The sequence below is a fragment of the Pleurodeles waltl genome, chromosome 1_2 (assembly GCF_031143425.1).
Source record: "Pleurodeles waltl isolate 20211129_DDA chromosome 1_2, aPleWal1.hap1.20221129, whole genome shotgun sequence".
Classification (NCBI taxonomy): Eukaryota; Metazoa; Chordata; class Amphibia; order Caudata; family Salamandridae; genus Pleurodeles; species Pleurodeles waltl.
Genome location: NC_090437.1, coordinates 456,077,087 through 456,095,158, shown reverse-complemented (window position 1 = coordinate 456,095,158; position 18,072 = coordinate 456,077,087).

Genomic DNA, 18,072 nt, shown 5'->3' with positions numbered 1-18,072 from the left:
TTTAAGTATTGTCAGTACTACACTTCCTTGCCACAGGGTTCTTTCATAATACTGTTACCTTAACATCAGGGATGTCCATGTTCAGTCTGGTGTTGAAGGTTGTACTGTGTGCATTGTTGAAGCACCTGGACAGCTACATCAGGTTCCCCAAAGAGCAGATTTGTCATTTGTGAAGGCAGACCTTTATGAGAAGGACACATTCGTCATGTGCTAGGAGCCATTGATGGCACCCATGTAGCCATGGTCCCTCTCAGTGCCAGTGAACAGGTGTATAGGAACAGGAAGGACTGCCACTCAATCAACATATAGGTGGTATGTCTGATAGACCAGTACATCTCACAAGTCACAGCCAAGTTTCCTGGATCAGTGCATGATTCCTACATAATGCGGAACAGCAATGTCCCACATCTGATGGGACTACTACAAACAGAGAGGGCCTAGCTGCTTGGTAAGTATGCATTGTATTGTGTGTTTCAGTGTTATGTTACCTGTCATCACATAATAGCCAGTCGTTGATGCTATTTGTGTTTTGTTCTACCATTATATTTACAGGTGACTCTGGCTATCCAAACCTTCCTTGGCTGTTGACACCAGTGAGGTACCCTGCTATGCCAGGGGAACTCTATTTCAATGAGACCCACAGAAGGACAAGTCATGTAATTGAGTGAACATTCGGGCTCCTGAAAGCAAGATTCAGGTGCCTGGACCTATCTGGAGGTGCCCCCCTCTACTCTCCTCATTGATAGCAGATGGGGGTAAGGCAGGAGGACCAGTGGCCAGTAATGCTGATATGGCAAGTGATGAAGAGCCAGAGGAAGAAGGAGCAGCTGACTCTAGGACAAAGTTAATCAATTAGTACTTCCACTGTCATGCAGGTGTGTGAAGTGGACCTTTACAAGTGTTGAATATGCATATTTTGATGTTGATGGCTGCCATAACACCTCCTGATAAGATTCATCAATGGTGGTGGGATGAGCTCCAATGCCTTTATATGAGTTGTGGAAGCAGACTGATAGATTGTAAGGTGTACAGTAATGGAATGCCAGCTCAAACATGCATTGTTACACCTGATCCTAACATTCACTTCTAGAATAGACTGTTCAGTATTGAGCTATGTTACTTGCATTTTACTAGCCTTCCACTCCCTGTAAATGCAATTTCCTGTTTGTCCCTACAACCTATGGCTTGAGGGATTCATTGTCAGCGGCCAATGGTAGTAGATGACAGACATGAGAGTTGTTAATGACTGATAGCAGGTAAATTGGATATTGTTACAGTGCGATGAATACACGTTTGTACTCCCTTCATGCATGTGGAAATATGACAGCTTCATCCTTTCCTATTACCAGTAGGGTTGGGAGGATGTGAAATGGTACATTTCATGTCAGTTGAAGTATGTGGCACTTGTGTGAGGAATGGATCATGGCCTCTGGCTACATCGTAGGTGGAGTAGTTTGTGATGACCATGGGGCCTAGCTGTGTTTCTATTATAACGTTGCTGTCCAAGGTGCAGATAACTGTATAGTGACAAAGCAGCAAGAACATTACTCCAGGTATAGGCCCTATGTTTATGTATGGTTAATGTACTGGGTCCTCAGTGATGTCATAAGTATGTTCCATGGGATATGTGATCATGTAGCTAAGTTATGTGTATGTGAAGAGTCTATACCTTGTGAAATATGGGTTCATTCTGGTTGCCCCTGCTTTGTAGGTGGGTTACCATGGCCATTCTGTTACCTGTGTTTGTGCATTGTGTGCCACCATGCCTGCTACCCTGATAGTACTCTCTGTCTTGCTCTATTTGCAGATTTGAAACCTGCCTGGATTGCACCCTTTCCAGCACCTGTCCTGTAATATCTCTGTTGTTATGTGTCTCCTGCTATGGGAGCCTCTGTCTGATGACCATTACACTGGCTGTTCAATGCAGGGGGCATCACCTCACCACAGCTGGCAAGCAAGGCAATTATTTATGTTTTATTAAAGACACATATACAGTAGCTGTGCTCAATTGTGATTTATTTTGCATAGCATGATGAATAAGGTCAAAATCAAAGTGGTTAAATGAAAACATATGTGATGAGTTAGGTCATGGTAGATGGATTCATCAGAGTAGCAGCTACACCAGTTGGTTACACAGGTCCAGTGTCTTTGTACCATGGAAAAATTGAGTCATGTCTCAGAACAGTCTACATATTGTCTCAGTGGTACACAAGGGTGACATATCAGGAGAGGTTCACTTCTTGGCAGTGGGTTTGGTCTTGGCATCTGCTCCAGCCAGATGTCTGGGTGGACATCCACTTTTGCGGGGGGTTCTTCAGCTACAGAGGCTTGTGGTTCCCCTAGCAGGGCCTCTATTCCACTAGCTACCACAGAGGTAGATGGGGCAGATGTTAGGTTGCTAGTAGAAGGGGCCTGATGGTATGTTCAGGAACTAATGAGTGTGATATTGATGTCCCGCAGCACCCGTGCAATGGTAGCCATTGTGGCATTATGTGCCTGTCACTGCTGAATGACGTCCTAGTGGTATTCCCTCTGCAGCCTTTCATCCTCCCCCAACATGGTGATAATTTGGCCCATCCTCCCCTGGGAATGTTGGCATGCTCAAGGGCTTGGGAGATGGTTTAATGGTCAGTGGAGTCCCTTTGAAGCCCCCTCCTGTGACCCACACCATCCCTCCCACGCACCCTACCTCCAGCTGCCTGTGCCCCTGACACGTTGTGTCCACTCTCAATGGTAGCAAGTTCATCATTGTCAGGGATGACAAGGTTCGACTCAAGTCCCGGTAATGTGGGTCACACAATAGATTGAACATGCCTTGGGACACTGGTTGGGGGGCAAATGGTTGCTTGTGATGTGCTTGCACCAGGGGTGGGCAGTGTTGATGTGGGCAGGGTGAGGCATGAATGTTGACTGACCAGGTATCCCAGATGGGCAAGGTTGTTTGTCGTTGTCCAGACATCCATGCGTGTTGTCCTCACTGAGGCCTTCATCTTGAGGGGATATGGCAGTTTCTGGTATCCTCTCCATCGTGGCATTGGCTGGGTTACCTGTGGAGAGAGTGCAACACAGAGTTCAGGTTGGAATGTGTGTTTGATTGCCTCTTAATGACATGCATGACAGTGGATCTACATGATTCCCTGCAATCACATTGACAGATGCTGCACAGCATACCTTTGTTGTGCATACTACCCTGTGACTTGATTGCCATACTCCATGTTGGGAGCTGTCATACAGGTTTGGTACAGATTGCACTGCAGATGAGTTTGGTTATTGTCTGATCATTGACATGACTGTTCATCTCTGCTATTTAGTGATTTGAGAGGCTTGCCAGATGTCACAAATTATAGCTGTACAATGCACAATTGTGTCCTAGTGGGAACACAATATGTGAGTATGCAAGGATAATAGTCCTGTATCTAGATGTTATTCATGTGCATCCACTCAGCCATCTTACTTTACAACCCAGGTCAGTCCATTCCTGGCTTTGTATATTTGATCTGTGGCCAATAGGAATGGCCACTCAGCTGCAGCTGTACATTGTTTTGTATGTTGTGAGCGTGCCATTGCATTTCTGTCATTTATATGTACTGGTCCTCACTAGGTCAATCTAGATCACATCGCTAATACTTTAGTTGTACATGCATGAAATGTGATGTGTTGTGCACATTCAAGGTGTCATTGCCAATGGCTGTGGGGGAGTTGGGCTGGGTGGAGTGGTGGCATGCAGGAGAGAGGAATTAAGTGAATAGGGAGGAGGTGCAGTGGTTAATTTGGTTAATTAGGGAGTATTTGGGTGGTGAGGAGGCATGCAGGATAATACAGTTGTGTGACATGACTGTTGTGGGTACTTACCAGACTCCAGTCCTCCAGGTATTGCTGTCAGGCCCTCACGATGCAGTATGTCCAAGACCTTCTCCTCCCATGCTGTGAACTGTGGGGGAGGATGTGGGGGCCCACCGCCAATCTTGTGCAAGGCTATCTGGTGGCGTGATGGCATGGAACGCACCTCCCCCGTAGGTCGTTTCACCTCTTCCTGATGTCGTCCCATGTGTGTGGATGGCTGCCTACTGAGCTGACCCCGTCGACTATTCTTTGCCACAATTCCATTTTCCTGGCAATCGATGTTTGTTGGACCTGTGTTCCAAACAGTTGTGGCTCTACCATGACAATTTCATCCACCATGACCTTCAGCTCCTAATCAGTGAAACGTGAGTGTTTTTATGGGGACATGGTTGTGGTTGTGCCGAAGCTGTGTGGGTGTGTTGTGAGTGGTGCAGTGTTGAGTAATTATTGAGTTATTGGGGCTGCGCTGTGGGGTGTGATGGTGGTTGAGATTTGTGTGTCGTTGTGATGTGTGTAATGTGTTTGTTGTGCTGATGTGGGGTGTGTGCTGACTGTGATATGTATGTGTGCCTATGGTGTGAAGATTCTATTTCAATTATTTTCTCCTACTCTCTGGGTATGTGGATGGCTTTTTTGTTGCAAAGGCTCATGGGTTGTGTAGAGGTGTGTTATATAGTTTAGTGAGTAGATGTGTTGGGTGTGTGGATGTGTGTCAGGTTTGCGGTATTCAGAATATCCAATGTGGTATGGTGTTCTTACTGATGTGAGTTTTGACTGCCGCGGTTCGCACCACCAATGGTTTAACGTCATGGAAGAAGTGTTGTGCTGATTTGTGACTCGTAATCTGGTGGGTAGATTTTTGTCAGGCTGGCGGTGCTGGTGGTGGAGCCTCCTCTTTCCCGCCCTCTAGTGTCCTGGTGGTCTAAGATTTCTGGCAGTTTTTAGGCGGTCTTCACTGTTTGACTCTTAATGCAGCAGTCGGATGACCACGCCAAAGTCATATTGAGGCCCCATGCATTTTTTGGTTTGAGGTAAAGTAATGGATAGCCACCTGAGTTGGATTCTAATTAATTATACAAGGATGCTGCACTGGGACACATTTCACTTTGCCAATGCTCATAAAACAACATTTGCACAGGAACTGGCCCTTCGGGTATCTCAGGGACTAACAATACTAGTGCCAAGTGGCATTCCTATCTGCACAATGTGGAAGAGCAGGTCAGAAAGCACATACAACTGCAACGGCATGGGTTATACATCTAGATGAAGTAGTTGTAAGGTGCACATGGCAAAATGGACACATGCACAGTCAAATGGAAACAAAGGTAGTCTAAATGAACACCCTCCATGTTTGCACAAACAAAACTCAAGCTTCCACACATATGATGATTCTACATTCCATAGGAAGGGCTCAAGTCTAACACCATACATGCTCACATTGGACAACACAAGATGAAATACTTACCACACCAAACAGAACACAATGCTATGATACCAACAGCAAATGGATGAGCAAGCAGGCTGAAACATACATAACTGTAGGCAGACAACACAAGTTACTCAGGAACAACATTAAAGTAGAAAAGGAATTGCAGGACAAACGTGTACCCAAAAAACAAGAACTTGGGTTTATTTACAAGAAATGGGAAATGTCCAAGGCTATTGGCCAGTTCATTACGCTATCAGTGCACAGTACTGTGCCAACACTTGACTCCTATTACTGCCAGGGAACCACCACAGGAAGGGTAATCAAGTGGGCTGGCAGGCACCTCAGGGATTGCTATTGGTGGGTTTGGATTTGGGAGGGGTGGACTCTTTCTTAGAAAGGGTGGGCTTCTTCTTGAGGGGAGTGGTATGGGTTCTTGCAGGGGGGCAGATGTGAAAGGGGAGGACTTGGAGTGGAAGGGATAGGTTGGGAGGTGGGTAGGGGCCTCTTGGGCTTGGTTGGAGGGAGCAAGGGAAAGGGCAAGGTAAAAAACAACTTTCTTTTGGAATATAGGGACTGTCATCAGAAGGGGGTGAGGATTTGGAGGTTGAGGGAGTGCTTGTCTGGTGTGTCAGTGTCGATGGTTTGGGTGTGTGCATGTGTGAGAAATGCTTTTGTTTGGGTGGGTCTGTTCCGTGTGTGAGTGGGGGTGTTTGCGTTTCTTGGGGGCTGGGAGGTGGAAGTGCTGGGTGATGGAGTGGTAGATGTGTGTGTTTGTCTGTTCTCGTGGTGTCTGGGGGTAGGTTTGTAGCAGTGGATGGGACTGTTTCTGTTGGGCTGGTGCCTGTGGGTACGGTGGATGTGGTGGGTGTGTCACTGCCTGTTGGTGTGGTGTCTGTGGGTATGGTAGATGTGGTATCCGGGCCGGTGGGGGCGGTGGGGGTGTCTGGGGAAGTGGTGGCTGATGTTGTGTGTGTGGGTGTCTGTTGAGCATGTGGATCTGTCTGTGTGCTTGGGATAGGTAGGGCAATGGAAGTCTTGGATTGGGAAGAGGGAGGTAGAGGAGGGGCAGAAGGTGGGGGCTGATGGGCTGCCATCAGTGAGAAGGCCAGAACCTGAAAAGATCTCTTTAGGCTAGACATGGCACTATGAATGCCTTCCAGGAAAGCATTGGCCTACTGAAGGTGGCAGGCCAATCCCTTGATGGCATTCACAATGGCAGTCTGACCCAAGGAGATGCTCCTCAGGAGGTCAATAGTCTCCTTACTTAGGGCAGCAGGGGTAACAGGAGCTGGGACGGAGGTGCCTGCTGCAAAGGAGATGCCCACCCTCTTGGGTGAGCAAGCACGGACAACTGGTTGGGGAGGAAGAGGGAGGGTGGGAATAGAATTGGGGAGTGGCAGACAAGGATTTGTCCACCACCTTTAGGGAGTGGCCACTAGCAGAAGAATCAGATGATGATAATGTAGATCCTGTCTTCTCCATTGCACTCCCCTCAACCTCTGGGCCACTGGGTACCTCTGTGTCAGTGGTGTCTTGACTCAAGGTCATAAGTCTAGATGCTTCCCCACTTTGTTGTGCCCTGTTGCCTTTGTTTCCCTGGGCTTATGCTGCAAATACAAAGAGAAATAGGGTCATCATATGTCCATGAGCACACCTGAACAACACTCTGATTAGCAAACATTACCATGATGTCAAGTTGGCCCTTGCAAAAAAACTCCACCAAAGTGGCCCCTACATGTACCATACCATATGCATGCATGCCATCTGAACTGTCACAGTTGCCCACAGGAAAAGCAGGCTCTCAGAATACTACAATTGCATGGTGGAAGTTGTGCAATCACCGTACCAATTGAACAAGTAGGAGACCACATCACCTTCAATGCTTTGCCTCATGGATCATACATCAGTTTACCTGATCCTACACAAGGTCATAAAGACTTACATTTGTCACATACACAATAACACACCAACAATGTGAAATAATGCTCCCAGAACATCCCATGTTGCTGACAACATTACAATAGCCTGGAGAAGGTGACATGGAAATACTCACGTCACACTGGAAACATATCAACATGCACACTTCCCCAAGTGAAATGTGTTCCATTGGAGTCATGTAGGTAGTACTACTTTTGCCCAGATACGCCACGCATGTGGCATGGAATTGTATGCTGTAGACATCTTGTGCAAATTCTCAGTTAGGTATGTCATTAAAATTCAAAACACTATGGCCCATATTTATACTTTTTTTACGCCGCAATTGCGCCGCTTTTTGATGCAAAAGCAGTGAAAACTTACAAAATACAATTGTATTTTGTAAGTTGGTGCCGCTTTTGCGTCAAAAAATGACGCAAATGCAGCGCTAAAAAAGTATAAATATGGGCCTATGAATTAGCAAGTCCCAGAGAAATCACCATTAATGTCTTACAATGACCCACCCTGATTGCATCAGTAGACGCCATTAGTACCTTGTATGTTGGAGAGGCCCAGAGATTTTCAAGTAATTGTAGAAAGTCCTCAACATGATGCCCAATGGTAAGCTACATTACTGTTTCCATTTTGTTCATACAAACTGAGATGTCTGTGGATAAATGTTTGTACCCAAGCACATGTAATTTAAACATAACTGCAAGTCACTTTATGATGCATGCCAACAGTCAGGTTACAAACTTTACCTATTACACATGTGCAATGCACTTTGCTACCTGATGCCACATCAATGGAAATGCACAGTGTGGCTACAATATCTAGTCATACACGTCTTGTTCCTCATTGCTACTGCAATTGTACATGACAAATGACATGCTATGGTGGGTGAGGGTATGTGTCAGCCAATAATCAATGGTGGTACACTCCTGTATGTGACATCACATGAAATGTAGCCCCATTGAAAATGTCCTATTCAACAACCTAGTTGCCATGCACATCTATGTGAGTGAATACATAAATTATCCCATAAACACAGGTAGACCATGCATGAAACAACAGCTTACAAATGTTTTCCAAAAGGGAAAGGGACACATGCTGAAATTGGCAATAGTGATGGCACATAAATCATGTCAATGGATATTTCCTATTTACCAAGGGAATGTATTAATCTGTAGCTGCACCCCCCAAAAAAATTATGTTCTGTCACATATATGATAAGCATCTTCACATTACAGACAGTAGTGAGGCCCCAGCACCCATCACACACTGAAAACACATAGCCTCTGGGTGGCAGATGCCAATATACTCATTTCACCAGACACATTGCTGAGGAAAGTGATCCATCACTACCTTTCTTTTGGCCTGTAACACTGAGGAGTAGTGGTCGGTTGCATATAATTTATACCCACTGCAACAAACAGTACTTGATCAATGCACACAGCCATGTGTTAGCCATGGAGAGCAAAATGTTTGTGGATTGTACACAGTTGTGTCCATTGTCCCTGAGCCAATAGACAAGGCACATGAGTATGCACCACATGACATGTCTACACAAACAATCACTCATCTACTGTGTTACACATTGCTCATCCCTAATCGTCAGGGGAAGCTGTCAGAGCTGAACACATTCACTTGGCAATGTGACAGGCAGGAATATGCCCTGTACTCACCCCCTTGTGGCTACTGTGCTGTCCTCAAATGCCCATCAATGTCTGGGTAGGCCACCACCAGAATGCGGACCATTAGAAGGGTCATGGTCCGAAGTGCACCCTGTCCATGTTGGGAGGACATTCCCATCTGGACCTCCGCAATCTTCCCGGCCCAGCATCTCAAACCCTACCACCTCTATTGGGCGCTCTGCCGGCTGTGGGCCCCCAGGGTCTGCACCTTTCAGGTAATGGCTCTCCATATTGCCCTTTCCTGATGGGTGTTAACCTGCATGGATGCTAAAGACAAATCAAGAGATTACAATCACAAGTTTTTACCCAAATGGCTGAGTCATTCACATGTTGGAAATGGTAAGCTAGAACTTTTTATTTTGTTAACACTCCACAAGTGTGAAACACACAAGCCAATATGTACAGTGAAATGATTACAGACATACATATTTTCACCTCCAGACTAACCCACTACACTGCTCATGGCCTAGAATGACTAAGCAAGCTTACTGACATCAGGTAGCCCATGCTCCAGCAACATGTACTGTGTTGAGAGCCACAATGAAATATTACACACACATGTGGCTTCTGAAGGGTAAACGTCTTGGGCCTTAATGGACGAACACTTTCACAATCTGTGAGATTGACTCACTGCATACAGTCCTACTGGCAACTAACATAGTATATACTTCACCATTACACTTGAGTGACAATAAAGGGGCTGGCATGGTGGGTACAGAAAGTGTCTTCCTTGTCCCTATGTAGACATGCGGCCTAACAAATGCCGACTCATACCACTTCAGGGTGTAGGTTCAGTTGTATGTACCTGTACCACAGAACACACCGTTGGACATATGTGTCTATCCTACAGAGATGACATCCAACAAACAAAGGCATACATTGTGCTATTACTGCTATGTGACCATGCTACTGACTCACATATCATGGCCTCCCAGGAATCAACACACTGTCTGCACTGTGGAACTGTCATTTGAGCAATAGGCCCGCACAGGATAAACATGACTTATCTGAATGTGACAACAGAGCTGTGTGAGTAAGGAACCTGTAATGAGTCAAAGACACACATTGATAATGATGCAAAATACTCATATGAACTACTTTAGGGATGTACCTCAATACCCATTCCTAATCTAGACAATGGACTGGGGGGCACATTTTGCCACTACAACCTCATATTGGCCATATGACAGAATCTGCTGATGTTCGGGGACTGGGCACAGTGCCACAGTTGCATAGCCACAGTGACTCTTCCACAGCCTAGACTAGTTCCCCTACTGGGAGATACATTTGATAGGCCCTGGTATCTGCATGCTGAGCATATACAACCTACATGACACTCCATTTCCATCACTTCCATGCATGACAGTATATCATGTGGCCATCAGCAATTTGGCATGTGGTGTGTGTGGCAACCAGAAGGGCAGAGTAAGTCAGGATATGCATTCCAGCCTACAGTTAGGCAAGGCCAGATGTGGGATGAAAAATCGGTGGTAGGATACAAATTGCTTATAAGATTCTCAAATGACTCAGATAAGATGCATACACAGCTGTTGCTGTCATGCAAATAAATGTTGTCTTCCATTTACAGCAAACATGAAGAAAAAGATGTAATTGGATGGCGGTAAAGTCTCCTTACCTAGTCATGTGCATCTAACCCAAGGAGTATCTAGGACCCCAAAAACCTCACACAACACAACGTGACTGAACGTAACATATATTACTGGCTACCAATACCTTCATATTGTACATCCCATTGATGCTACACAGAATGCAACAATAGGCACACAAGAAGTCTAACAGGGGCACATTGAAGTCTGTGAGGAGGGAAAGGATTGTGAAGTACAGAGAAAATTGGGAACATGAGATACGTACCTGCTCCTCTGGTGAGCCATAGAGCTGTCCACACAGGGGTAGGATCTCATTAGCAAGCCTCTCTAGTACTAGTTACTGGCAGCAGTGTTAGGGGTCAAGTGAGTGAATCAGCACAAGATGGAGGCCACGTCTGTTATGTACATGGTCACCACCACCGGCAGACACAGCCATTGGGCCGTGATCGACACCGGAAACAACGTTAGCTTACGGCTGTTTCTGCTGCAGTTGCAACCACCTCCCACCATGATGAATTCCACTGGCAGTCACCCTCAGTTCCTAATGTCTAGTGGAGTAGGACAGGATTCTGCCATTTAGGTGTCCTGGAATGCTGCTTTGGGCTTTTCTAAACTGTGTCACACCTACAATGCCTGTTTTTTGCATCACAAAAATACTCATCATGTCTTCTCATGTAAGTCTTTCTACCCAACCACCATTGTAATATGTTGCAGAGCACAGATGGCATTTTACAGTGGTGCATGGTCCACCACCGCCAACTGTCATTTTGGAAGTTAGAATATACAGTCACAATTCAAGAGGCATGTTGCATATCTATGAGTTTTGTTCAAATCATGTTTTGGACTCATGTGTTGGAAACCATGTGGGTCACATGTAACTCTTGTGTAGTTTGTTGTGATGTGCACTGGGTGTCATGTCTAGCCAGTCAAAAATGATTTGTCACATGATATCATTGGCATGCATCATGTATGTTGCTGTGGACACACTGACCAATGTCACAACTCATGTCTTGTCACACATAGGTACCCTTGGGAGGGAGATGATTTAACAACCTCCTGTCTGCTGTCCACTGCCAGACCCTTGGACCATGGAAGAATGACATATCATCATGTACTACAGTCTGAATAGGCAATCAATAGTGGACTTATACCCTCATTTTGAGCCAGATCTGATGCCAGCTATTAGTTATCCAACCAGCATACTACCCATTGTATGAGCCATGTCAGAATAGCACTTCCTAGCCACAGGGTGCCTACAACATACAGTGGCCCTATCTGCTTGTATGTCCCTACCTATGTTCAGTCTGGGGTTGAAAGATTTCCTCCCAGCAATTTTGAAACACATTGACAGCTATATCAGGTTCCCCCAACGTGAGGATTTAGCCAATGTGAAAGCTGCCTTTTACAGTTTAGGCCACCTTCCACATATGGTGAGGGCCATTGATGGCACACATGTTGAATTGGTCCCACCGCAGGGTACTGAACAAGTCTATCCCATCAGAAACAACTTCCAATCCATCAACATGCAAGTTTTCTGAATGGCGGATCTCTACATCTCATATCTGTGCACGTTATCCGAGTTCAGCCCACGATTTCTTCATTATGCAGAACAGCACCATATCCCAGCTGATGTCTCAATTGCACCCAGAGAGGACATGGCTAGTTTGTAAGTCATGCCTGTCCTGATTGTGTGTGTGCAATGTAAGGTGTTACAATAACGAAGTAAGTGACTCATTGTTGCACTTATGTTCCATTTCTTAACAGGAGACTCAGCATATCCAAACCGTCCTTGGTTATTGACACCACTGAGAAATCCAACTAAGCCAGTGGAAGTTTGCTTCATTTAGGCCAATGGAATAACATAGGGCCAGTGGAGCTGGCTTTTGGGCTCCTGAAAGTCAGATTTAGGTGTCTTGACTGGTTTGGTGGAACCCTCCTCTACTCACCCAGGAACGTTTGTCAGATCACTGTGGCATGCTGCATGTTCTACAGCATTGACCTGCAGAGGAATATCCTGTACATCCCAGAGGAGGTGGACCCTGCAGTGCCACGAGGTGAGAATCCTGAAATGCCAAGTGAGGATGACAGTGGTGAAGAGGAAGGAGCTGACTTGTGGGAAGATCTCATCAACAGCTACTTTTCATGAGTGTAAGTATGTCATGTGATGTAATGACTGTGAGTGTGCAATGAAATATAGTTGTGAGAATGTGTGGAGTTGTGTTTTTAGAAACTGCCAGGGAGCTGATACTCTGCAATATTCAGCCAAAGGCTGCATGAGAAGATAGCTTTTGACACATCCCCACCTTGATGATGTTACTTTGTTTGTGCCAGTTTCCTTGCAATGTACTTTGCTTTCCAGTTGTTTGCTATGTGACATATGTCATAGGTATGGTTTCAAGCCTATACTCCCTGTTTTGTTCATTGTATAGGTACCTTCACCATGACATCTGCATGTGGGCATTTCAGAGTTGTGACATTGGAAGGTATCTGATGCTGCTCTGCCATGGGCATGGATTGTTCCATGTGATGTAGGTTGCATAGTTTGGATGTATGATACCTGTACCAAGAGAGTTTGCAAGGTATTTGGGTAGAGGTACAGAAGTGCATATTGGACTTGTTTTGTGTCTTGTGGTGGGGCTGATGCATTATTTGTGTCATCATGTGGTGATAAGATATGTAGTCCTAGCTTTTGACTAAGTCATTTTACCTTCACTTTGGTTAAACATTTTTATACCGTGAGATGCATGGGATTTGGATTGTGATAGGCCTGTGGTCAGGGACTGTTGAACTGCCATCTGTCTGTGTCTTGGATTATGTGACATTGGATTACTTTGGTGTGATATGTGATAAGACTCGAGCTTCTGACATCAACCACATCAATGTTTGCCTATTCTAAAGGACAGTGTCTGACAAATCCTTTTCTTTGGTGGTCTGGGGGTCTGTATCTTGAAATATGTACTTTAACTCAGTATGAGTCACACATTCTTGTTTCTAAAAGTCCTGATAGATTGACAGCCTATCTGTTGTACACTCAAATTAAATGTTTGGTTTGACCAGACACTTGTACTAATGCATTGGTGTGTAATGGTTGTAATCATGAGCTGGACACTGTGTACCTATGACATATCCCTCCTTGCACATGTAGCTTGTGTCTTCATCATATGGTTCACATGGTCTCATATCTCTACATAACAAAAAGCTGAAGAATAAGCAAGCAGACAATGAGTTTGTGATGGGTGAATTTATTACAATTCTAAAGGAGAAAATACATTTGTAACCTGAAGAAACAAAAATGTAAAGTGATTGGGTCAGTCATGGTGAATGAAATCATTTGAATAAATGCCACATCATTGGTTGTCCAAAGTCCAGAGTACTCCTCCCTTTGGAACTGGTAGGTGGTTGAGGATCAGTCAGCAGAGTAAATGCGTGGCATACAAAGGAGGTCCTTTAGGAAGAGATCACTTGCTGGCAGTGGTGGGTATCTTGCATCTGCACCTCCTGCATTTTTCACATGATGTCCCTGCTTGTGTGTGAAGGTGGATTTGCTGCTACAGAGGAAGGGGTGTCTGGGTTTGGTTCTTCATCTGACAGGACCTCCCTTCCAGTGGCTGGCACCGATGTATTTGGGCCTGCTGTTGATGAGCCAAAGGAAGGGGCAGACTGGTTTTGAAAGGACCTACTCAGGGTGGTGTCAATGTCCCTCAGCACCCCTGTTAAGGATGCCATGTTGGTATTGTGGGCCTCCATCTGTTCCCTCATGTCTCTGTGCATGTCCCTCAGTAGTTGCTTGATTTCCCGGAGTTCAGTCAAGACCTGGCAAAACACACCTTGGGACTCCCGGTGGACCTCCAAGAGATGGCTGATGGTGTCCTGGTTGACAGCAGCCCCAGTGGCCTCACCCTACTGGCCCACAGCATCTCTCCTATGCATCCTACCCCCACGGGCATGTGCCCTTGCTAAAGGGTGCCCCCTCTAACTTGTCCTCGACCCTCATTGTTGGATGTGTTGTGCTGCAACTCAGGATCTATGACTGGGTGATAAGATGATGGGCACTGTGTCTAGGACACAGGTTGGGGGGGTACACATGAATGTCTGTGATGTTGAGGCAACCGAGCTGGGAGGTGTTGATGTGTCTACGGTGAGGCTCACTGTTGTTGTCTGCCCAGGTTACCCAGATGGGCCAGAACTGTCCTAAACATCCAGACATCCAGGAGTGTTTTCTTCACTAAGGGCTGCATCCACGGGGTAGTGGCAGTCTCTTCTGTGGCCTTTGTGTGCCCAGTGCCAGCTCAACCTGTTGATGTAAAACGCACAATGTTACTGGTTGTATTGTGACATCTAACAGTTTAGTGCTACAGTAAGCAGAGACCATTTACAAAGGTAAGTTGCAGTTAATCCTACTGTGGCAAGTACCCATGGTATTGGTTGTATTGACATGTCATTTATGAAGCATGCCAGTTCCTTTTAAGTCAAGCAGCTGCTGAAATGTGCAGAGCATTAGCACTTTGGAGGATGGCCTGAGAATTACATCCTGCCACCAGTGCAGCTAAAACAGTGGTTAGGCAATATATTTCTTTGGCTATTTTGAGGCCTAGTTGATTGTGAGGCAGGCAGACCCAGGGGGTTCCCATATATGTGATTGGAGTCAGCATGTGGTCAGTGCAATGTGAATGTGTTTTCTGCCAATACCATTCTGGTTATGCATCGTGAGGCCTCAGGTATACGTTTACTGCACACTGAGTAGGGTGTCATTTCTGTCCTCAAAGTTCACAAACAGATGTATTTAGGCAAGTGACCACTGTGCTAGTGTTTGAAGGTAGAGTAACAGTGCCTCCTGGGAGTTGCAGTCCTGTCACTCTCTATACTACAGACATTATACAAATGTTATCCACCCAGGTGAGTACACATCAATTGAGAGTTCACATATAGATGTATTTAGGCAAGCGAACCCTGGACTGGTGGTTGGAGTTAGAGAAACTGTGCCTATTGTGCTTTCTATTCAGGTCAACCCCTCTACTTTGCAACACTTGACAAATGTTATCCTCCCAGGTCAGTAAACATAATGTGAGAGTTCTCATATAGATGTATTTAGGCAAGTAAACACTGTGCTGGTCGTTGGACTTAGAGACACGGGGCCTATTGGGCTTTGCACTGAGATCACTCCCTCTACTTCCCACCACTATACAAATTGTATCCTCCCAGGTGAGTAAACTTCATTTGCGAGTTCACTAACAGATAATGTGGGCAAGTTCATCCTGGCTTGGTGTTTTGAGTTACAGACAGAAAGCCTCCTGGCCTTAGCAGTCATGTCAGTCCCTGTACTACACACACTATACAAATGTTATCACCCCAGATGAGTACACTTCATTTGTGGGTTACCAAACAATGGTATTTGGAGAAGAGAACACAGGCCTGGTGAGTAGAGTAACAGTAACAGATCCTCCTGGCCTTAGCAGTTACGTCAGTTCCTGTTCTAAAACACTATACAAATGTTATCTCCTCAGGGGAGTGCACTTTATTTGAGAGTTAACGAAACAGGTGTATTTGGGCAAGCGACCACTGGCCTGGCGTTTAGAGTTACAGGAACAGTGCTTCCTGGGAGTTTTAGTCAGGTCAGACCCTTTACTACACACACTATACCAATGTACACTTCAATTGAGAGGTAACAAACAGGGGCATTTGGACAAGTTCACCCTAGGCTGATGTTAGGCATTACAGACAAAGGGCCTCCTGTAAGCAGCAGTCATGTCACTCCCTGTACTACACACACTACACAAACAGTATCTCCCCAGGTGAGTACCCTTCATTTGAGAGTAAAGACACAGGGGTAAATGGGTAAGTGAACACTGATCTGGTGCTTGAGTTAGAGAAACAGAGGCTCCTGGAGTTGCACTCAGGAAACTCTCTCTACTACACATACTATACAAAAGGTATCCTCCCAGGTGAGTATACTTTAATTGGGAGCAACCAAACCAGGGTATTTGGGCAACTGTACACTGGGCTGGTGAGTAAATTACAGACACAGAGCCTCCTGACCCTAGCAGTGAGGTCACGTCCTCTGCATCCCACACTATACACCTGGTATCCCCCAGGTGAATACACTTCAATTGAGAATTTGGGAACAGAGGTCTTTGGACAAGTGAACACTGATTTGGTGTTTGGAGTAATAGAAACATTGCCTTATGGGAATTGCAGTCAGGTAACTCTCTGTACTACAGACACTATACAAATGTTGTGTATTAGCCATCTGTATGCAGACTGCATTTAGGTTTGGGCATACATTTACTGTTTGAAACATACTATGAGTCCTGGGATTATTATTGCATATTGAAAGACTTACAGGCCCCATTTGGACCAATGGCATGTGATGGACCTTATTGGCTATGATGTTGGGTACAACAATACAGATTGACAGCGTTTAAACTCAGATATTCTAAGTATTGAAATTTGGGTGGGTACATAAACAAGACAGTGAGTAAAGGTGAGTTGTGAGCATGCAGACATTGCATTTTGGTTAAATGCTTTGTGTTGTGACTTACCAGACTCCACTCTCCCAGGTATTCCTGTCAAGCCCTCAGGATGGCCAAGATCTTCTCCTACCATGGAAAAAAATTTGCTAAAAAACCTGCCAGGCCTACACCTTATTACGTCATCACTAAGGTGCATCCCACATTGACATAGGGCAGGATACACAGAATGTAAAAAGTAGCACATGTATATTTAAGGTTTTAAATTTCCTAGCAGTGAAATGTCTCCAAAATCATTTTTCACTGTGGCAAGTGTGACTCTCCCATAAGAAAACATTGAATTACACATTAAGCACTTATAGTGCTTAATTTTAGTTTGGGAACAGCTAGAAAAACTCCTGTAGGACAAATTTTATTAGTAATTCAAAATCCAACTTAATTGTCAAGTCAGATTTTGTATTAACGTTTTGGAAATTACAGTTTTAGAAAGTTTTGATTTTCCTACCGAAAAACAAAAGGCTTTCCTGCTAGTGTTAAGCTGCAACCTGACAGCTGATAGCTATCCTGTGGTGAGATGTGCTATGCTTCCAGACAGTACATAAAGGGTTCTGGATGTGGGAAGGAGAACTCCTTCCTTGACAACATGGCCTGGGAGCTGTGCTCAACCCTTTCCTGACTTTCAAAGTGTGCCTTCTTAGAAACATTTTGCCAGGGTTTCCTGTGGAGGACCGATGGAGACCAGAGTGCCCATTGAAGCTGCAGCTGTCAATGTTAAATTGCCAGTAGCCCTCAACTTGTTGGTTTGCCCTGCTGAAGGAAAGCTGAATTCCAGAGAAGATTCTAAATCCCAGTGTAGAGGGTTTAATCGGGACCGACATTGAGCAGCAGGTTATATCTCGAAACCAGGAGTGCTTCAAGCACCCATGGCTCAACAACGAGTTTGGAACAACAAACTCATTGGTATCAGTAATGCCTTTATCACGAATGCCTTTACAACGATTTTTCATTGTAAGGGCATTCCTGGTAAAGGCATTAGTGATCAGCATGCACGGTTCCAGCATGCTTCCTCCCAGACCCCCACCTGTAAAAATTACTGTGACTCCCCCACCCCCACAACC